Raw genomic sequence first — 23,662 nt, 5'->3', positions numbered from 1 at the left:
AGCTACATTATTAATAAATGCACAAGACAGTAATGCACTGATTTATAGACTGAATGATTTATTTGCAACCAAAACAAAATCTAAATTTTAAAGACTGATACTCTGCAGAATTTCAAGATTGTTCATACCTGTGGAATTCTGCACCTGCCCATGTTATGCTTGTTGCTGAAGTCTTAAGTTGAGAGTCTAAAATGTGCTGTTGAACTCCTGTTTAGTAATCTGTTTCCAGGGGCAGAAGAGATGGTGGGATTTTTGGTGTTGGTGTCCTCTATTTGTATACCTGCATTCGCTGTTGTTAAGAAAAAAGTGATCCAAGAGCTGTTACGGTAGTCTATCATGCAAGGATCTTTTGTTCCGTGCTGAGCTGAATTCATTTACATCTGCTAAATTGCACTTAACATCTTACCATACCCACGTTCCTCTTCATCATCCATACTAATTTCTCCTTCACAGTTTACTATTCTCTGTTGCCCTTCATATCATATTGTAGCTTTCTTGTATTATATTAACAGTTCAGGAGAGCCCATTATCTTCAGTAGCCTGGGCTAGTCTTTTGTCTCCCTACTAAAAAGTCCCTTGTGGTTTCCAGATGCCGGCAAAAGATGAACTGGGAGATACAGTTTTAATAACCTATTATGGAAACTCTTCTCTTGTAAACTATCATAAAGTGGTTGGCTTATGTTGTTGTTTATGGCATCACAGCAGCAATTTCCTGGCTCACCCTTCTGTGTTAAACTCTAACTTTTAATAACTTGTTTTCTCAAATTACCTCTTGGGCTAAAATTTCTGAAATGTTGGTTCAGCCCAAAAGAGTGGGTTTTTTTTGTTTAGTTATTCAGTTGTTTGATTTTTTTTTTTTTTTTTAAGTTGTGTGTTTGGCGGTGGCAGCTTTCCCTTCTCTCTCTCAAACAAGTCCTAAGAGCAGTCTATACAGCAGCTGAGAGATGCAGTTCCCAGCTTGGGTAGAGATACTCAAGCTAGCCCCTAAAAGTAGCCACATGGCTGTAGTGGCATGGGTGACCGCTTGGAACTAAGCACCCGAGTACAATCCTGCCCTGATCCCCAGGTATGTACTTAGGTGTCTAGCCTGAGCTGCCACCTATGCCACTGAGGTTACACTGCTATTTTTAGGCAATAGCTCAAGCACAGCTAGTGCATATACATCTACCCAAGCTGGGACTCTCACCTCCCAGCTGCTGTGTAGATGTACCCTACATGGTTTACTTTGAAAACCTCAGATCTGGCATGCAAGTAATCCAGAATGAGGGTTAACTAATTGTTCATGAATTTAATGATTCTTTTTTTTTCATAATTATCAGTAATGTCAACAAGTCTGGTTTTGCCTGGATGACTTATTTATGGTCTGAGAAATGTTTGTGAGTTCTCATATCTTATGGGACAAGGGCATTGAAATGTTAACAAAAATGTCCTTTATACCAAGTGTTGAATAGGCAGTAGAGTTACTGATGTTAACAAAAAATGTTTTAAACAGTCTGGCTAACAATTACTCTTCTCAGTTGATCAGTTTTCAATCTTTCATAACTTCACTAGTTCTCCTGTCACCATAATCTTCCAAGGTATACAATTCCTGAATTACTAATGTGAAAACCAAGAACATAACTTAAAAAAAAACAGATTATTTATACATAATTAACAGACAATAAAGGGCATAAACCCAGTTGTTTAGAAAAACAAATCCTTTTCAGGTCATTGTATGCATCCATGACATGAGCAAACCTCAATCATGAAAAGAAAATTGCTGACCTCACAACTTTCGGAAACTACAGTTTTTCCAGGGTTCTACAGTGTCTAACTTTTTATTTAATATAGATGATGCAGCAGTCAGTGTAATTCAGTTAACCCAGTTTTGCACAAAAAACCCACAAACCAAACCAAAAAACATCAAGCCAAATGATAGCAGCAACAAAGGTGGGAAACAGCCTCATCCTATCTTTCTATTCAACTTCAAAGCTTAACTAGGACTATTTAAATGGTAATATTAAGCACAGGAATTTCTTTTTTCATTCTGTACTTTAGGGAGAAAACAAGGAAATCAAATGCATTAAAAAAAAAAAAAAAGCCTGTTTATGCAACGTTAAGGTTGCACAGTTAATTATAAAATCAGGAAATGCAAAAATGAAGATTCTAACCACCCTGTTAACTGCCTGAGTTCTGCAATTAAATCAACTATTTGCATACCCTTCTAACTGTGCAGAACTGCATTGAAAGTAATGGGACTCTAGCACAGATCACAGTACCTATGCAGAGAATCTGAATATAAAATCAGGGTTAAAGTCTGTTTCTTCACATGCATTGTACTTTCTGTTTGTTTTTCTTATTAAATGTGTGGCATAAGTATAGCTGAGCCTGCAATGCAATATTTAGATTCTCAGTATTGCCAAACCCTAAAAAAAATTAATGAGTCACCAGTTTTTTTTTTTTTTAAAGATTAAATAATATTTTTGGTCTGTCTTAAAATTAACTCTCCTTTCCCACTTCTAAAATGTGTGGAAGTTCAATTATTTCACTTTCTGACTTCTTGTGACTTTTAACAGTGCAACGTTAACTTGCATTAATGATTTTTTTGCATTTAACAGTATATGTACTTTATACTTCATATTAATGAGACCTAAAATAAATAGCAAGACGTCTTTTAAATGAGGAACCATAACAAAAATGCAGGTTGGGGGGAAACTTGTTACAAGGATGCATATTATTGGATGACTGATTTATAAATACTGAATGCTTTTCCCATTTAAATGTGTATGTGTAATAGTCATTTTGAGGGGAAACCGTATTTAATCTGAAAAGCCTTTCTTTGCCTCTTACTAATATTTTCATTGCATAAATATGTTGCTATTGTGCAACTTCCTCAAGTGCATGCCAGATCACGTATTCATTGTTGAGTTTGAATAGTTTCCACTTGCTCTAAAATCTGCCTACTGAAGGCACTGTTTTAATCTGTGCTTTGAATATTTGGACCAAAATCAATCTAGGCTCATGTAATTTTCCTTCACAATGATTAAGAAAAAGCAAGGTTGAGCATTTTTCTTGTTGCTAAGCTTGTTCAAGGGAGATTCTTAAATGTGGTTTACTGTGTGTTTAAATGATCTTTTCATCAGTGTTTTGTTTTAGGGACTAAGGATATGGTCAGCTTTGACATTAAAAAGACACTTTTAAGGTTCAGTATATTTCATATTTAATTTTTTTATTCAATTACTGACGACAATCCCTTGGAGTTTCAAACAGAAGTATTCCATACCGCCTGCTAGCCTTTCTTCCTCCATTGTGTTCATGTGTATCTCTCAATTGTCTATTTTTTTTTTTAAAGACAAATATTCTCGATTGTAGACCAAAATTTATCGATATTGTTGGGACTACTTAGTTAAATGAGCAGCATTTTGGATCCTCACTTTTATTAGTATTCTGATGCAAAAAGCTTACCTTAGTTTAAAAGTTAAGGTTGCGAAAATAAATAATCTAACCTTCTATCAAATTTTATTTAAAATATATTTTAAATTATGAAAATAACATGGCAAATTAAGATAACTTAAAATCTTCTATTAGCCTTACAGTTCACACAATACTTATGTAAAATTTCACCTTACCCATTTCCATAACAACTTTTACTCTGACCTTCAAACCATATTATAGCACTCCTGAGGGCATACTGCACCAAACAATTAAAAATTCTGCACACAATATTTTAAAATTCTGCAAGTTTTATTTGTCAACAAATAAATGCAGAGGCTTCGGCAGAGCAGTGGGGAGCATGGGCCACTGGCTGTACGAAGATGGGAGATCAACCTGCAGCCTCCCCACCCCCGGGACACGGACTCAGTGGTGAGGCTGCAACCGACCCTGACACAGCACAAGGCCTGGGCCTGCCCCAGAAACACGCTGGGGCCCTGCCCCTCTGCCCCAGGCGCACCAGGTGTGGGGCAGGCACGCTCAACCAGGCAGGATCCAAGTGTGGAGGGGATCCAGGTTTGGGGTGAGAGGATTCTGTGTGGGACAATCTGAATGCAGGCAGTTCAGTGGGGAGTCTGTGTGAGGGATCTGGATGCACAGATGGTTGTTGGAGGGGTTCCATGTGCAGGGGCAATGGGACTCTGCAGGAGCTTCCAGGTGAAAGTGGTTGGGGCTCAACCGAGGGGTCTGGGTGTGGGGGTCTCAGCAAGGGGGGCTGGGGGCTGGGGAGGGGGGGTTGGTGGGGCAGGGGTCTGGTGCAGCTAGTTGGGGGTCTGGATGTGGGGGCTCAGGCTCGTCAGGGTGGGGGTTTGAGTGCAGGGAGCTCAGGTGGGGGGTGGTCTGGGTGCAGGGGTGGGGGTACAGAGGCAGGGGTTCTGGGTGCAGGGGGCCTCCAGATGCAGGGGTTGAGGTTCAATGGAATGGGGTTTGGCTATGGAGGGCTAGGAGGTTCTGGGTGAGGGTCAGGCTTTGTAGGGGTGTCTGGGTATGGGAGATCCAGATGCATGGGGGTTGGGCAGATGGGGGAGCAGCTCCCCATACAGTGACCCCTTCCACCACAGCTGAGGAGCGATGGGGGAAGGAAGCAGGGCAGGATGCTGAGCTTCCTGCAGCTGGGGGAGATTTCTGGAGGTGGGTCTGGCACAGCCCCAGCCACTCCTTACAGAGGAAGAGGAAGTCCCGTCCTCTCCTGCATCCAGCCCAGCTGGGACTAGCAGCTGATCCCGGCTCAGGGCAGGAGCCTCTGGCTGGGGTGTTCCCAGCCTTGTGGTGATTTACCTCTCTCCTGGCTGCTCCGGGTGCCTGAAACAATGTACCTACGCAGCTAGGGAGTGGTGTGTGACTGCTTTTGCAGCTTCCCTTTGCTTCCCTGTCAGTCATTTTTCTGTGGGGAAGCAAATCAGTGGGGGACGTAAATTCCGCACATGCGCAGTGGCGCAGAATTCCCCCAGGAATATTATAGACTCTTTCAATATACATTGCTCATGTGTGGCTTTTATATAAAACTTGAGGAAGCTGGCTCTTTGATTGTTCTAGCCATGCACCTTCTTGGCTTCCTCAAAAGAGCTGACATCCAATATTAAGTGCCACTGTTCTGGTGTGTAAAACTGTAGATATTGGCTTTTGATGTATATTTTTCTTATCTGTCTGCTTCCATGGAGTAAAAAGAAACAGTAATGATCAATAATACTTGCAACTATGTTCATTTTATCTTTCTTAAAAACTAGCTTGTGCACAAGAGTTTCCTCAGACTTGAGATCTCTTCATAAAGTTTCAGGAGTTAAAACAGTGGTATGCTTGTTCTTACAGCAAAGGTGATTGTGTGAATTCAATCCAATTTGGCCGTTTTTGTATTACTGAGAATAGAGGTGTATGAGTGGGGAAGGTGTATTTCATTCTTTTAAAAAAATATGTAGTGAATCTAAAACTTCAGACTTGACACATGAATATCCTCAACAAGGAATGTGTGCTTTGTGAAGTGTGAAACAACTTGGTTAAATTTTTTTGTCATTTTCTTCAGTTCATGACATAAACATAAGGCTGTGTGTCTTTGTTCTTCATGGCATGTACCATCTACTCATGCCTTTGCTCTTATGGTTTATTTTGTAATCACAACCCTCAATAAATATAGTCACCTTTATGCTTCCTTTGCATAAAAGTCCTGGCTTTTATTGGTTAAAGCAGTTGTGTGAACCGTAATAAGCCAACCAGTAAAAATTACAACTTTATCTAGAAGGGGTACTGTCAAGATGAGACACCTTGAGAAGAGCAATATCAAGAGTGAGCAGATGGACTCTGAAGGAAATAGCAGTTGCATTTGGAACCATAGTTGGTGGCTATTTCAGTTATTAACTGATGCATGTTGTCAGTGGAGTTGTACAGGAGTTATAAAAGTATCAGCAATAGGCAACAGGCAGACTGGCAAAATGGAAGGGTAAGAAGTTATAAAAGTAGGGCAAAACTGTCAGGAAGACTTGTAGTATACCCTGAGGTCTGATCTGCACTGAAAAGTTACGTCGGCATAGCTGCTCTCGCAGAGGTGCGAAACATCCAAATCCCTGGGAGATGGAGATAAGCCAATCTAACCCCTGACTTACGGCGCTAGCTCGATGGACGAATTCTTCTGTTGACCTAGCTACCGCCTCTTGGGGAAGTGGATCACTTACAGCGATGGGAGAACTCTTGTCACAGTAGTGAGTGTCTGTACTGAAGCACTATAGCAGCATGGCTGCAGCTGTGCTGCTATAGCATTCTAAGTGTGAAAATAGCCAGATGCTTTCTTATCGTATAATATTTTGTCTCATTCAGATCACCTACCTAAAGAGTGACACACATCCTCCCTCTAGTTTCTGACCTTCAGAGTTCTTTCTTTTTTACCCTAATTGTAGTGCAAAGTAAACTTGTATTCTTTATTACTTGTCTCTACTCACCTTTTTGTTGAGAGAACCGTGGCAGAGATGCTGCAATAGCATATAATTTTCCTTTTGTGGGTCCTAATTGAATGGGCTGACCTTTCATGGTTACAGCTGGCTTTGCTGTCATGCATCTTCTGCAGCTGTGTGTACAGCCCCTTTTGAGAATGAAGTCTGTATATTCAAAGGCACTGAAAAAGCAAGTGGATTTTATTGCCCTTTGGCTTTTATAGTTAGGAGCAAGGAAGGGAATTCTTTAGCACAGTACAAAGGGATATTAGCAGAAGTAATGGGATGAAATGGAAAATTTGGGCTGAATGTCCAGTATTTATTCCCAATAATTACATTTTATTAGGCCAAGGGATAGTCTTCTAAAAGAAAATCTCCATTCCCTGGAGACATGGACAAAGCACCATAAAATGGACCATGTGGGAGAATCGTATGCTAGCAGAGGGAATGGGTTAGACCAGGGGTTCTCAAACTGGGGGTCGGGACCCCTCAGGGGATCACGAGGTCATTACATGGGGGGGGTCGTGAGCTGTCAACCTCCACCCCAACCCCACTTGCCTCCAGCATTTATAATGGTGTTAAATATATAAAAAGTGTTTTTAATTTATAAGGGGGATCGCACTCAGAGGCTTGCGATGTGAAAGGGTCTCCAGTAAAAAAGTTTGAGACCCACTGGGTTAGACAACAGGGGTTCTCAAATGGGGGGTCAGGACCCCTCAGGGGGTCACGAGGTTATTACATGGGGGGTCGCGAGCTGTCAACCTCCACCCCAAACCCCGCTTTGCCTCTAGCATTTATAATGATGTTAAATATATAAAAAGTGTTTTTAATTTATAAGAGGGGTCGCACTCAGAGGCTTGTTATGTGAAAGGGGTCACCAGTAAAAAAGTTTGAGAGCCACCGGTCTAGTAGAACTTTCCCATCTTTAATTTCTGTAGTAATATAGGTAAAATGCCTTTATGAAAAAAGCTGTCAACCCAGTCTCTGGGTGTGTTTTATGCCTGCTCAATTTTGCCATGATCTAAGAGTTGTAGTACATGTACATTAGCTATATAACATTCCAAATGCTAACATGCAACTACTTATAGCATGTTCAGTATTTAGATTCTTTCCCCTTCTCCCCCAAATCTGATTTCTAGTTACATTTCCTTGACTTGTGAGCATTTGGAATGCTAACCTAGTAATTGTAAATATGACTTTATATCTCCTGTTCCCCGTCACAGGGAAATGCAGAGCTGCATTCATTTCTGTTCTGAGGCTACAATAATTTTCTTCAAGAAAAATGGGTAAATTGCATCACATTTTTCCAATGAAATGTGTAATACTGGGTTTTGCCACTGACATCCACCTCTGATATCTTTTTGCTCTTCTGGCAGCCCATAGACACTCTGGTGCCTTTAAAGTATGGGTAATTATGGATGCGATATCACTTCTACCTGTGTAGTCTTCATGCCATTTCTAGTGTAAAGTCTGGCTAATGCAGATGATACATACTACATAGCTGTGCATCTCCATTGAGATGTACCTTATACAGTCTAGTAATGGGGGTAAATCTTAATTTCTTTTTGTATTAAAATGTTGATATTGCAAAGAGGTGAAATATGACTCTCAGTTGTACAGAACATGGTTTTGTTCCTCAAAGGAGACTAAGGCATCCAAATCCCATTGAAATTTAATATAAATTAGGTGCTTAATTCCATTATCCACCTCCTAAAAATCTCAGTTTACATTGTTTAAATAAATAATTGTTGCTGAAGCAAAAATGAAATGTAACAAATATATAAGGGGTCTGCAAGTAGGAATAAGCTGAATTAGTTAAATTTCTTTTACTTTTCATAAGCAATGTCAAAATATATATAACTAATCCTTTTTCAGTCACTTGGAATCTTAGCTTGTTTCAGTTCCTTCCCTGCCATCATTTCTTGTCTAAAAATGTTGAATTTCCTCTTTTTAAAAAAAATAATTATTGTAGGAATAATGTGAAAGCATGAGTTTTCAGCTAATTGCGGGAAGAAATGTATGTCTTAACTTCTTCTTTAGAAAACATTTGCAAGCGTAATTTTTCAACATTTTCTATCTTGCATAGTTGAATAGTTTCTTCAAAAAGGAAAATATAGACATGTATCTCTTTAGAGGTGGGGGGGCATTTATTAAATGCCCTTGGCTAGGATTACAATATATTGAGGGAACTCTCTGCAGCAACAAAATAAACCTGTGAACAACAAAACATATAGTCTCTGGAAAGAGAGTAACAAATCCCAGTAATATGAGACTGTTAATTAGATCTGCTCTCCTTTGTAGATGAAGAATGGACAACGGTTTTGACTAACTTGATAACATGTTATTGCAGATATGTTCGGCATATTAAAGAGAGAGCCTAAGTAGTGTATAATGTTCTGTGGTCCTTACTCAAAGGAAATGAATGTGAGTTCACCCGATTAAGGACCTCAGGATTTGGCCTGCACACGCACAGGTATACCCCATCACCTGATCTTAACTTAGTCATGTTTACAGTAGTTCTATATGGTTGCTTCTCCTCTCTTAAGAATGTTATCTGGTGCATAGGATGCTTCTCAGGCAGTTTTGTGGTGGAGTCTGGGTGTCAAAAGAGCAGGAATAAAACTGCTGCAGAGATCTTATTTGTTTTCAGTTTCTAATTCAAATAGCTTAACATTCCTAACCTGTAAAGTAGAGAGATGATGCTTCATACCGTTGTGATGAGAGGAGTGTTGTACTACACTTGTAGTGAAGTAAATCATAGATACAAAATTACCACTGTAAGTTTACCACCATTAAAGGAAATCAGGAGTTTTTGTGGTGTTTTGTAACTATTTAGGAAATCTTAATAAGTTTACAAGTCATTCCATGCAAATATTAGAAACAAGACAATAATCATTATAAAACTTATTTATTTGTTCAGAGAAACATTATATAGTAATAATAATCACATCTCGCTATTTAACAGGGTGTTATCATACTATAGAATTAGTATCATTCCACCATTCAGAACTTGTGATTTTATTAAATGAGTGAAACTACTGACTCTACTCATATATTTATCAAACCAGGTGTATCAACATTAAAAAAAAATTGGAGAGATGTACTTTGTTTTTACAGATGAATGTACTTTGTCTGAAAAGTGAATTAATGGTAACCAAATATGTAAGTACAATGTCTATTTTTCCTCTGTCTATTTTTCAAGGTACATGACTGATGTATTAATTTTTCATTAACAACAAATGCCCATATTTTTGGAACCATTCCTCCAGATTTGGACTATTTTTCTTTATCCACTATGATTATCAGTAGTTTAGCAACTACTAGCAGATGAGATATTAATTTTTCATTTCTTTGAGTATGATCATTTCTGCTAGGAATTCTCAGAAGGATTACCAAAGAATTATATGGTAATAAATATCAACAATTTGTAATATTTGTTATGAATTTGATCCCATTATGTCTGAGTGGAAATATCTACCATATATGTATAAAATCTCCTCTCTGCACAGTTTCTGCAGTGCTTGCTCCTATTCAGTCTGTGTATATTTTTTAACCTGACTTGTGTGAAGTACCACTTAAAAAGTGTCTTAAAGAAATTTTGTCGTATCACGCTGCAGACTGAGGTTGCTGGTCTTATTTTTGTCCGTCCCCCCCACCCCCAGATCAAAGCCTATTGCTCTGGAGTAACTTATCTATCCAAATCCTTTTTGCACCATGTCATATATGTACATTCTTTGTTAAGAAAGTTGGCTGCAAAGATTGATATAAATGTAGGGTTTTGTTTGTTTGTTTTTGCTTCTGGTTGATTAGAAAACAAACAATCTCTGCCATTGAAGTTAGCTTTCTATATAAAATATTCTGAAAAAGTTGATAAACATAATGCTGACCTTGAAGATACTGGTACCATGATAGAGTGGGCTGGTTAAAATTAGTTATGATTTCTAAACAAGTTAGAAAAGTTTCTTTAAACAGCTGGCTAACTGTATGTGTTACATGGTTTTCCCAGTCTTCAAAACTCTGTTAGTGTTTTTGGTTAAAATCTGGATGATTTGAAATGGGTGTTTTTACAAAGGGAAAAGAATTTAAACCCTAGTTTTATCCCAGACCCACAGAATAGCCTTGGCCAAAAATTGTATATAAATTTCTGGAGGGCGTTTTTGTTTGTTTTGTTTTGTTTAAATTAATCCATAGTAACCTAGCAATATATATACCATCACAATTTCCTTGTTCAATAAAGACTCAGTATTTGGCTGGCTTAGATCACCTGCAATTCACAAATGAACTTCTACTCCAAAGTTCTTTGCTGGAATGTTAGCTGTATCTCTAGAGTCTTCAGCAAAATGTGTACCCAGTTGTGTGTGCGTGTCTTCAATTGAAGAATTTGGCTCTGAGAATAAGGTTCAGTTATGCAAACCAGTATGTTATAAGCAGGCTGTAGAGCCGGGTGATCTGGGTGGGGCATGAAACTATTGTCTGCCTTTATTTGCAATCTTGAAAAGAAGAAAGTATTAATCTCTGTGTGGGATTTTCTGAGTGCTTGCTCCAGCTCACTTTGTCCTATGCATCCAGCAGGGCAGTCTGGGCTTAACAGGGCAACCCCTACAGCTACTCCTCCCAACCACCAGGGGCTGTTGTGGTCTTGGTACTGATAACAGGGAGTCTCTCTTCTCCTTTACATTTCTGCTCCCCATCCCAGTGCCCAGCCAGGGCAGGAGAAAGCATGCAGGAGGAAGCTGTAGCTGGCTGAGTTGGCATGGAGGTGAGGGGGGCAGGGACTTGTTAGGTTAATTCCCAGTTCAGTTTGAGTCTTTCCACCTCTGGATAATCTCTGTGCATGGAAACTGATTCCCCCTCTCTGCAGTGTGTCAGGGTGAGGCTAGTACAATGCAGCGCACTATAGTGCTTTGTTAATAGTTGATATATATATGGATGTGGTCTCTAGCACATGGCAAGATGGGGCTTGTTCTTGTTTGGTTTAATCAGTGGGGCTGCATGGCTATTCTCATCTTGCCACCCCCTATATCTGTCTAGCCTCAAATGTTTGGCCTGAGATCCAGACTTCTGTGGGATATCTTAGGCCCTCAAGACTGCTACCAACCCCTTATTACAGTCTGCTCCTACCTTATGTTTAGCAATGATATGCCGGTTACCTTTTTCCAGACTTGAAGAAGAGCTCTGTGAAGCTTCCACCAACAGAAGTTAGTCCAGTAAAATATATTACCTCACCCACCTTGTCTCTACCAAATTCAGAAGACGTTTAACAGTGCCACAGGAACAGATACTATGGGCATAAGTGCCAAGAGTGTGAAGATAAAATTGAGTAGACTAGAGAATCAAAGCAGGCTACAAAGGAGAAATTCTGGCCCCACTTAATCACTGGGCCAGGGTTGTATTCTCCAGTCTAGTCCGTTTTTCACTGTACACTACATTTCCCCGCTTTTCTGTTTCTCTTCCTTGTTCCCAGTTCAGTCTTCTTTCTGTTACTCGTGCTCAAGCAGAATAAGAAGGGGACTTGACCTTCCCTTCCTCGATCTCCTTGGCAGCAGAGTTGGGAATGGGAAGTTTCTGATGGTGCAAATTGTCCTCTGTGGGTAAAAATTTGGTTCTTTCCCCTGTGGTGGTTCAGCACAGGTTAATGATGTTAACTAGGGAATACTGTTTCTAATTGCTCTTATACAAGAAAGCAAAACATCAGTCACTTACGCTGTAGACCCACCAATGTCCTTTGACACAGCTGACTCAGTCACACAAGGCGAGAAAGCAAGGTGGTGTCAGATAGGGTGACCAGATGTCCCGTTTTTAAAGGGACAGTCCCGTTTTTTTGGATTTTTTTCTTATATAGGCACCTATTACCTCCCCACCCCCTGTCCCATTTTTTCACAGTTGCTATCTGGTCACCCTCAGGAGCACCGCCAGCTTTTCTGCCGCCCTAGGCGGCGGAAGGTCCCGCTCCAAAATGCCATCCCCCCACAGAGGCAGCAGAAGGTCCCACCGCCGAAATACCACCGCGGTCGCCGCCCCCCAAATTGTAGTGCCCTAGGCGACCGCCTAGGTCGCCTAATGGGTTGCGCCGGCCCTGGTCACCCTATGTCAGAATAACTCCAGATTTACCTGTTGCAATTTAAAATAAAATAAAACGAGTGTAGTAAAAATGTTTGGTGTTTCAGAGGAGCAGTCCGAGCTGCTGAAAACCAGGTATTAAATCAAGAGAATATTTGTAAAACATTTTTTCAGTCCACAGACTCAGAAGGACATTTAACTTTAAATTGCAAATGATACAGCAACTAGGCTCAAATTGTTGCCCAGATTGGTGACATTGCTTGGTAAAAGAAAAGCTTACTCATTCTAATGGTTGCACTTTCATATGTGTGATTTTTCTCCTACATTCTTCTGACTTTACACCATTGTGAGTGGGCTAGCTTCACACTGCTGTTGATGTGTTGCAGAAGAACTGCAGAATTCTGCAGGGGAAACTTGGGTCCAATTCTTTGTAATTTCTTTGTAAAACAACTGTGGTATGACATTTAAATAAAATTATAGGAGTGCCTTTTTAACAAAATTGAACTACATGACACCTATATAATGTAATTATGTACATTTTGTGAATTAAAATTATCCATGGGTGTCTTTTGAAAGGCATTCTCTTATCTTTCTGCAGTCAGTATTAAATTTTAAATGTTTTTTGTGGTGTTAAAAGGATGCTGTTAGGTTAAATTTGGCCCCACATTTAGATTTTGTAAATGTAAAAATTAATAAAACCTGAAACCAATAAAATTGTTTCCATTGAATAAAAAGGTAAGTGGAAAGTTGTGCTTCTTTAACAAGTATCTCCCCGTAATGTTTGCAACCCAAATGTTGTATCAGTTGTGCCAGCCCATGAGAATTCGAAAGTGAAATTGACTAGAATTTGAACATTAGCTAAAGAAAACCTGATCTAGTCTATTTTCGTTATCCACATTGTAAAAATGCAGAAAGTAAACCACATGAATAGTGAAAACTCAGTCATGTTTTAATTCCCCCCCCCCCCCCCCAGTTTTATAATGTTAGGTCCTGATCCTGCAATGAGATCCATGTGGATGGACACTTGTGCCCATAGGGAACTGCACTGACTTCTCATTGTACGAGCAGAACCCTAAGATGTGTGTACCAAAGATAAAGATGTTTTAAAATATGGGGTGAAATCCTGGCCCAGTGACTTAAGTGGGGCAAGAATTTCACCCATGATTTTTAACAGAAGTCTTCCCTTTAATAATGGAGACTACATCAAAAATAAAATTATTGTTCTATATGCTTTAGAATTCAGCACAGGTGAACCTTAGGTGTGTTTGTTTATGTAATTGACTGCAAACAAAACGAATTTAAACTGCAGTTGTGTAACATTTTTGTTTAAATGACTGTTGTTGCATATCAGGTTCTTTGAGATATTATCTGTATTTTCAGTTCATTGTAAATATTCCCTAAGATTGTTTTTGAGAATTTTAAAATATTCCCAAGGACTCCTTGTTGTTTTTGTTCTATTTAAATGTTTCATTTAGTTTTTATAAAAACTATTTGAGATGAGAGGGTGATTCATTAACTATATTTTCTGTTGCAGCTTGTTAATCAGTGATGTCCCAGAACTGACCACATTCATCACAGTAAGTGTGCAACAGCAATTATCTTTCTTACGATGTTCTGAGAAGCATGAATCATACAGAGAACTGGGATAATATTGTTTACAGTTTATCTACTTTAGAGCTGATGGTTGTATAATCATCTGAACATAGGGCTAAATTCTGCTCATAGGCCCTGCATCAGCAAGGTACTTAAGCATATCAATAGGGCTAAAAGTCTAAAGGGCTTAAAGGTAGGCATGTGGTACTTTGCTGAACAGAGTCCTAAATGTTGAGTAACTCCATTACACTGAAACTGAAAGAATTTGGCTCAGATAATTTTCCATTATCATTCAAACCTATAATAAAATCTGAGCTGCACAGTAGAACTCATCGCAACTATTTCTCACGCCTCTTACTTTGCGTACAAAAATCATGGCCTTCTGTGATTTCCCAGCAAAGCTGTACAGTGAAAGCTATTTTCAGATTTTGTATTATTATGGTTCACTTGCTGTATTTGCTGTTCACAAAATTCATTAAATGACATTGGGTCTCATAGTCAGTAGTACAAATTAGCAATGTAATTTTTTTATTATTTAATTCAAATGACTAACTGTATTTGTTTTTGCTAAAGGCTTCTTATTTATTGAGATAGAGGATGTGCCTAAAACTCAAGTGTTCAGTCTTGCTAATCATTACTTCTATGACTTAGATCTAGATTTTTAGAGGTACTTAAGCATTACTGTGGTCAGTGTTGCAGTGCCCTAAGCCTTTGATTCCTAATTGCCCAAATCCTTTTTTGAAAATGAGACTTAGGCTCCTAAATCAGTTAGGAGTTGCAGTGTTGAGCACAGCATTGCCTAAATACCTCTAAAAATCTGGGCCTTAATAGGGTGACCATATTTCCCTATGCTAAATATGGGACACCTGGTAAAATTACTCGGATTCAAGCGAGTTCAATGGCAATCAATCAGAACTATGCAGTACAAACATTCAAATTAACATGAAGTTGACTGAGCCCCTGTTAAAAAGAAATACCATGTAGTTGGATTCTTTTTATTTACCTTCTCATCTTTAAGGCTTTAGGGTTCACACTGGGAGGAGAGACACACACACACACCCTTACCCTCCTCCCCACACATGGGGAGATGTGACACACACATGGTGGGAGGGTGACCGACTGAACCGACCCTCTCTGCCCTTCATACCTGTCTGGACCCCCAGGACCGACCTGCCTCTCCTGGTATCTGGTGCCATGTCTTCCCGAGGCAAAACATGGGGAGGGGCATGCAGGGTCACATGCCCAATCCCCGGATTTCTGCCAGGATTCACACCAGAATATGGCCAGCAGCAGCCTTCGGCACTCTGCGGGAGGGAAGGGACGGGAGCTGCTTCCAGCCACAGGGTTAGGAGGGGGGAGAAGTAGTGATGACCTGGCCTGAGCTCATCTCTTCTACACCCCCCCTCCTCCCATCCTGGTGTAGCTGGAAGCAGCTTGTCCCTTCCTGCCTGCACAGTGTTGAAAGGCAGCTAACACCTCCAGGCTGCTGCTGGACACCAACATAATCCAGCCACCTCTGGCTACAGCGTGGGCATGAAGGGGTTAAGCACTAAGGATGCATTGTGCACCAGGGCCCAGGGAAGCTGACTGCCGGGGCTTCAGTGACCTAGCCAGAGAGGTGGCTCAGCAGGGCAGGGTGCCTAGGGGATGGAACAGCCCTAGGCTCCCTGGGGGCGGACCTGGGGGGTGAAGAGGCTGCTGTGGAGCCTGCAGGTTCGGAGTGTGAACAGGCTGGCAATCACTCCCCCCTCCCCCCCCCGCCCGCCACTCTAGAACTTAGCTGAGGGGCGGAGAGGATTCCCTGTGCCAGGCTTTGGCACATGCAGGGCTCAGTTCCTCCTGTCCACCGCCCTGGGCTGGAGGGTCTTGGGCTTTCCCAGGGCGCCAGTCCAGCCAGAGGCAGTGCAGGAAGGAAGGAGCCTGGTGGCCAGGCTGTTGGTGAGCTGAGCACTCCGACGGGGGCTGGTTCTCCCCATAGCACTGGGAGGGGGATGCGCCCCACCCGGGAGAATATGGTGGAGCAGCGGGTTGGGGAGGGGGAGCGGGCAAAGTAAGGAGGGGACAGTGGGAGGGGGAGCACGTAAAGTGCCAGTGGATGGGCAGCAGAGGTGACACGTAACCAGCTGCCGCCTGGCACCTGCCTGCACTCACCAACCACTGCAGCTCGCAGTGCACAGCCAGCACTGGCTGGAAATGGGATGGGGGGGTGGGGCGCTGCTGGCCAAGAGCCGGCACACAATGGGGGCTGTGCTAACGGACCAACAGGGGGAGCAGCCTGCCCCACACGCTGTATCATCGCCCCGCCACCAGCCCTGCACACCCACCTCCATCTCGGCCACTGGAACCCCCTCCCCACTCATCGATGGTGGGCGGGCGGCTCATGAGCAGGGATCCAGCCAGCAGCAGGACCTGCCAGTACTGATTTGGGGGGAGAGGGGGAGAGACAGAAAATAGGGGACAATTTGCCTGTTTTTAAGAAAAAGTCGGGACACCTGCAGGAGGGCTTAAATACAGGACTATCCCTTTAAAAACTGGATGTCTGGTCACCCTAGGTCTTAGTAGTCCTCACTAATGCAAGTAATTTCATTAACTTCAGTGGGAATACACACCCTAGTAAGAACTAATCATATTGTTAACTTGGAGGATGCGGTTGTAACTTTTTACACATTTAAAAAATATAGAGACTAAAACATTGTTAGCCTGTACTAGCAATGTCCCAGTGAATGGTGGCCTTACCATACATAAGTCTGAATTATAATGTACATTTATATTGTATTACGGTATTTGATGATTTTTCAATTGTCTTACAGTGGTTTTGATGTGTTATTCAGTACAGACAGGCTATTTTCAAATATAGTAAGACATCCAAGTAATATTTTAACTGCTAAATCAATTTTAATAACTTTGAAATTTATATTTGAATAATGAATACCGATAGAACAATGGTGTGATTACACAGGTTGTTATATTTTGTAGCTTACTGGTCATATGTTTTCCTGTATTAATATAGGCAGTTTATTGGAATATTCCTAATAGGAAGTCAAGTATTTTTCACTCAGTTGAGCTCTATCTATTTTAAGGATACCCTGAGCATACTTTTAAAAACTACTTACATCTTACTTTAATAGTTTACTACTAGACTAAATAATTATTGTGCATTGAAATAGAATGGGAGAATAAGCAAAGTCAGTTTGTCTATAGATAGTTTCAAACAGTTTTTTATCTTCACTTCCTACCTGTCAGGAGCAGAGAATTACTTTCAGACAGAGATTTGAAATGACTTTATAATTTAATTTTAGTACCCTTCAGATTAGCCATCAGTTCATTTTCTGTCTCCAGTATGTGAAGATAAAGACAGACATTTATTCTGTACAGAAATATTTTAACTCTGTGTATGTCAGACGATATTATGTTGACTAACAAGAGCCTCTCTTAGTGTCCAGACTGAATATTTTACGATACAGAGCAATCTTGTATTTCACTGGTGACCTTCATGCTTATGTCCCAGAGGTGCTCTACAATCAGTAATGTTAAATTTAGCTTTGGTAGGACAAAAAATTGCTAAAACAGTCATTTTAAGAATGCTGACTAATAGAAATATTTTTAGTGTTAGAATTTAAAGTCCCTGTAGTTGAAAGCATTTTCTTTATTAAACTGGCAATGTGTTCCAAAGCAGAAAATGAAGCTATAAAAGGCTATACCTGTGACTTCAAACCATATTTAGGAATGGTAACACCACCAGTAGGGAGGGAGCTAAGGTAACCTACTATATGTAAGTAAGTGGGAAGCAGCAATCTAAAACAATTGCAAAACATATAAAACTGGGCAAGTCAGTTAGCAGGGTTGCAATAATAAATTCAGACATAGGAAAGGAGGAAGATTGCGTCTAGTTTCCAGTAAGAAAATATGCCGGTAGTTTTACGGCAGGCAGCAGACATTACGAAACGTACAAGAATATAGGCGGGTAATGCCCCTGCTACTTAGAGGTTTAATGGTTTTGACAAATGAACTCCTTTCTTGAACAGGCTTTCAATTAAAGCTTACAACTTTTTCCCTAGGAAATGTTTGGAACTGCTAGTAACTCAAGATGAAGAATCTCAAGTGAAAGAATCTCTTTTCCTATGCTCTCTTTCTTCAGGTAGAGGGAACTTCAGTTATGGACCCTCACAAAATTGCTTGTGTCTTTCAGCTGCTCAAAGCTGGCCTGCTCAAAGCCCACAGCTGCTGGGCCTGATGATATGTGGGGCCTATAAATGCCAGAGCTAAGCTCAGCTTTCATTTGAAGCAAAAAGTTTTCTAGACTTTTTCCTTGCAAAGATAGCTTTGAAAATAATAAAACCATTACTAGGGTTGAAAATTTGTCTCTGACTTTTACGACTCAAGAGTTATTTGTGATCCTGTGCCTCTCCAGCTTGGGGGTCACTTATCCCTAGACCAGTTTGTGGCTATGAGGAACAGTGTCACCCAAGCTTTCTGCTCATGGTATTTGAGCTACTGCTAACTCCTTTGCAGCAGACTGTCAGCTGCTGAGCTGTTGCTCTGTTGAGCAGCCAGTTTGACCTCTGGCCACAAGAAGATGCTACTCAGTAGGATGAGACTTAAATATAAATAAATGGTTAAGATGACAGACATAAATCTCTCTTCTTTTAAGCTTACACTTGGATGAGAATGGAAAAGTGTTCTTTAATTGTAGGTGTGCATGCTCGCCATGAGCACAGCCACCAGAAAATTTTCTCTCGGTGGTATCCATTAGGTCGGCTCTGGAGTCGTGCGCTCATAATGCCGGTATAAAGGGTCCTGCTGACCCGCAGCCCTCTCAGTTCCTTCTTACTGCCCATGACGGTTGCTGGAACTGCTTTGTCCTTACAATCTGGAAGTACATTCTCAGTGAACTTTTTATTATATATAGTTATCTCTTGTTCATAGTAGTTAAGTTTTGTTGATAGATAGATAGGTTAGCGGAACTCCGTTTAGCGGAGTTAGGGTCTGTCTGGTTCTGGGGCATGCCTTGGTCTCCAGGCTTTAAGCCAGTGCCTTGTGCCACAAGCCTATGGCTGTGAGCAATCCCCATTCCAGCTGCCTTAAGTGCCTAGGGGGAAACTCACGTGTGGGAGCACTGTAAGGACACCAGAGTGAAATCTATCCTCATGGAGGCAGCACTAAGATTTCCCTTGGAAGCAGGTCACTCAGACTTGACACAGAGCACTTCAGCCTCAGTAAGGACTGCTTTGGCTGCTGTTTCAGACCTTTGATGCCATTCCTCAGTACCGGTGATGAGGAGAGACGCTCATTCCACCTCTCAAGAGCCTTGGCACTGGAGAGGGTGGATGGTGCCGAAGAAAAACCTCCAGTGAGAGAACCTCGGCATCGTTCACTGTCCCTGGTGCCGAGGAAGAAACAGAAGAAGACTGATAGAGGACGATCCCCAACCCTGAGGTTGATGGGGCATGGAGAGACGAGTAGAGTGCAACCAGTGTTGGGCCACTCCGTAGCTCCAACAACCCATGCGGCATTGCTAACTCCGGCCCCCAAGCGGGTACCATTAAGTCCGGCACTGATGGACTCGCCAACACAGGAGAACCACCAGTGTTCCAATGTCTTGGTGGTACCATCTATGCCAGAGGCATTTGCTGCAGCGAGAGACTTACTTTCACTGCTGGTACTGGCATCTCCGGCTATGCAGGAGCAGACGTAGTGGCACTGACAGGAAGGCCCCAGGTGCCTTCCAAAGGGAAACCAGCCATGATGGCTGAACCCTGATTTCCTTCCTCTCTGCACTGGTCGCCAGCACTGGTCAGCACCGCTCCTCCCAGGTCTCCAGGAATGGAGTCTTTGGAGTCTGACTCGGAGTCAGAGTCATATGCCTCTTGCAGGAACCAGCACAGTCAACGCATCCCACCCATGATGTGGCCCCGGGGGCAGTGGCAGATCCCAGAACAATGGCCCTTCTGGAATCCCTGGGCTTTCCCATCAATGCAGGGTCCCCAATCCAGAAGGTCATACTCAGTGGCATCTGAGTCCAGAGCTGTATCACTGCTTCACTCCGAGCCGGATCCAAGCTCTGATACCGAGGCCAGCACCGAATACCAAGAACCAGCACCTTCAGACCTATCCGGTGCTGAGGGTGAAGAACAGTGCTCCCTACCGGTGCAGGCTTCCTTCTCCTCTTCTCCTGATGAGGCGTGACAGGAACAGATATAGTGCCCTCTCAGGATGATTATAGGACTCATCATCAGCTCCTTAAGAGAGTGGCCCAAAACCTGGGTATTCAGGGAGAGGAGGTCAGGGAGTCCTCCCAAGCCTTGGTGGACATTGTAACATCACCGGTGCCATCAAGAGTGGAGACCATTATGGACTCCATTAAGGCATTATGGCAGACCACAGTGTACCTTCATCTGATGGCAAAGAAGACTGAAAAGAAATACTTTGGCCCGGCTAAGGGTTATGAATTCTTACATACACGCCCCCCACCAGACTCTTTCATTGTGTCAGCAGCTGATGAGTGGGAGTGACGGGGCTACAAGGGCCAGGGCTGGCTCCAGGGTTTTTGCCGCCCCAAGCGGCAAAAAAAAAAAAAAAAAAAAAAAGCCGCGATCGCGATCTGCGGCGGCAATTCGGTGGGAGGTCCTTTGCTCCGAGCGGGAGTGAGGGACCGTCTGCCAAATTGCTGCCGAATAGCTGGACGTGCTGCCCTTCTCCAGAGTGGCCGCCCCAAGCACCTGCTTGGCAAGCTGGTGCCTGGAGCTGGCCCTGACAAGGGCCAACCCCTAAGACCAAGGATGCCAAAAAATTAGACCATTTTGGCAGAAAGGTCTATTCAACAGGGGGCCTTCAGCTCAGGATCATGAATCAGCAAGCGCTTTTGAGCAGATACGACTTTAATTCCTGGGGCTCCGTGCTGAAATTTAAGGAGTTGTTACTCCAGGAGTCCAGATGAGAGTTTGCATTTCTCATGGAAGAAGGTAAGTCTGTGGCGAAGGCGTCCCTTCAAGCAGCCTTGGATGTGTCTGACTCTGCAGCCAGATCGATGGCCTCATTGGTGGTGATGCCAGAAGCTCGTGGGCCTGACGCATGAGGTCCAACAGACTTTGCAGGATCTTCCTTTTGAGGGCACGTTGCTCTTTTCTGAGCAGATGGTGTGTGCGTGGAAGTCCTATTCTCAGGATTCCAGCCATCGTTGTATCTCGTTACGGACACTTCAGCGATAGCCTGCGGTGCTCACTTGGGTTCCCTTAAAACCCAGGGTCTCTGGTCTCCGGAAGAGCTCTTGCTGCACATCATGTCAGGGACCTCATGACGTGGACAAAAACATGACCACAGAGTTTTATATCAACAGGCCAGGAGGAGTGTCACCTGTGCCAGGAAGCACTTCGCTTATGGGAGTTTTGCATAGCTCACTCAATCCATCTTGAGGCCTCCTATCTGCAGGGATCACAGAATGAGGTAGCGGATGACCTCAGAAGATTCTTCTCCAATCAACCACAAGTGGTCCATTCATCCAGATGTCTTGAACACCATTTTCCAGAGGTGGGGATCTCCCCAGACAGATCTGTTCATGACGAAGCACAGCAAGAAGTGTCTCTAATTCTGCTCCCTCCTGGGTTACAGCTCTGGATCTCTCGCAGAAGCCTTCCTCCTCCCTTGGGTGGGTCATATCTTCTACGCATTTCCTCCCATTCCTCTGATACGCAAGGTCTTGCTGAGGATCAGAAGGAGCAGATTGCGAGTCATCCTGATAGCCTCTGCCTGGCCCCGCCAGCAGTGCTTCACCACTTTCCTAGACATCTCGGATGCCAATCCTTCTACCTTTGTATCCAGACCTGATCTCTCAGTGCGACGGCTGCCGCGTCACTCGAACCTCGAATCCCCTTCATCTGACAGCTGGGAAGCTAGCATGCTCAGAGCAGGTCCGCGAGGAAGCTGTCCACCAGAGCTATGTACCTGGCAAAGTGGAAGAGGTTCTTGATTTGGTTTACGCAGAAGGGTGTCAATACCATTCATTCTGGACTGTTTACTATACCTGAAGCAACAAGGTCTAACCCTGTCATCTGTTAGGTCCATCTGGCCTCAAGATCAGCTTTTCATCCGCGGGTGAAACAAACAGCATCTGTAATCAGTTTCTTAAGGGCTTTGAGAAATTATACCCCCAGGTATGTCAACCAATCTCTCATTGGAACCTCAACCTGGTATTATCAAAACTGACAGGACCCCTATTTGAGCCATTGGCAATGTGCTCTCTGCTCTACCAGTCCTGGAAGTGACCATTACTTCTGCCAGAAGGATCTCAGAGATCTGGGCCCTCACTTCAGAACCACCATACACAGTATTCTTCAAGGACAAGGTCCAATTGCATCCTCATCCAGATTTCCTTCCAAAGATGGTTTCACAGTTCCATAGTAACCAGGATATCTTCCGGCCGGTTTTCTATCCGAAACCACATGCCAACAGGGAAGAGTAGAGCTTCTGTTCACTAGACATCAGACGTGCACTGTCCTTCTACATAGAAAGGACTAAGACGTTTTGGAAAATTACTCAACTATTCATAGCTGTTGCAGACAGGATAAAAGGTCTTCCTGTCTCAGCCCAGAGAATTTCATCATGGATCATATCCTGCATCCGCACATGCTATGACCTGGCAAAGGTTCCTGCCCTACCTGCCTTGACAGCACATTCCACGAGGGCCCAAGCATTCTTCGACAGCATTCGTAGCACAAGTCCCTGTCCAGGACATTTGTAGATCAGCAGTGTGGTCCTTAGTTCACACTTTCGCGTCTCATTATACCACCACCCAACAGGCTACAGTTGATGCTGGATTTGGCAGAGTGGTGTTGCAATCAGCATATTGATAAACTCCGAACCCTCCGCCTGCACAACTGCTTGGGAGTCACCTACATTGGAAGAGATGTGTGCAAGCACTCAAAGAAGAAAAAACAGTTACTGACCTTTCCATTACTATTGTTTGAGATGTGTTGCACATGACCATTCCAAGACCCTCTCTCCTACCTATCTGTCTGAATTAGCTGGCAAAAAGGAACTGAGGGGACTAGGGGTCAGCAGGACCCTTTATACCGGAACTGTGAGTGTGCGACTCCAGGGGGCACCAAAATCAACCTGATGGATACCACTGAGGGAAAATTTTCCGGTGGCTGTGCTCAGGGTGAGCGCACACACCTACATTGGAATTGATATGTGCAACATATCTCGAATAAGAGTTACGGAAAGGTAGTAACCATTTTTTATAGGTTTCTGGCTTTGAGCAATTTTCTCTTAAGCATTTAAAAGAAATCCATGAGAAAATAGCCAGACGAGGCTTGCTTGTGCTCAGTGTGGGTCTCTAGCTACAAGGTTATCTTGCATGCTGGTCATGTGCTAACTCAGTGTACCTGTTTATTCTGCATATATAGTTATGGATACCTTGGTAAAGAAAGAGAAGAATTAAATCTAGGGAAAACCATACTCTAAGTCAGGAGTTGCATTCTTGTAGGCACAACCTATGCTTATGAAACTCACATTTGCTCTACTAGAAAGCAATGTAGTAAGAAGAACACCACCCAAGAAAAATGGCAGACAATAAAATCTTACTCCCATCTTAGTCCTGCCAAATCAGGACACTTTTG

General features: G+C 42.6%; 1 protein-coding gene across 1 annotated transcript in view; it reads left to right on the top strand.

Annotated features, from left to right (window-relative positions):
* The window catches only part of BAZ2B (bromodomain adjacent to zinc finger domain 2B), a 278,152-nt gene that overhangs the window by 52,311 nt on the left and 202,179 nt on the right, over positions 1-23,662 (top strand). The window contains exon 2 of the mRNA XM_065413148.1: positions 13,987-14,029. The gene's annotated coding sequence lies outside the window, so the exon portion shown is untranslated. The remainder of the gene's footprint in view (positions 1-13,986; positions 14,030-23,662) is intronic.

Source organism: Emys orbicularis, chromosome 11 (assembly GCF_028017835.1).
Source record: "Emys orbicularis isolate rEmyOrb1 chromosome 11, rEmyOrb1.hap1, whole genome shotgun sequence".
NCBI lineage: Eukaryota > Metazoa > Chordata > Testudines > Emydidae > Emys > Emys orbicularis.
Note: the sequence above shows the minus strand (reverse complement) of the source record. Positions and strands in the feature narration are given on the sequence as shown.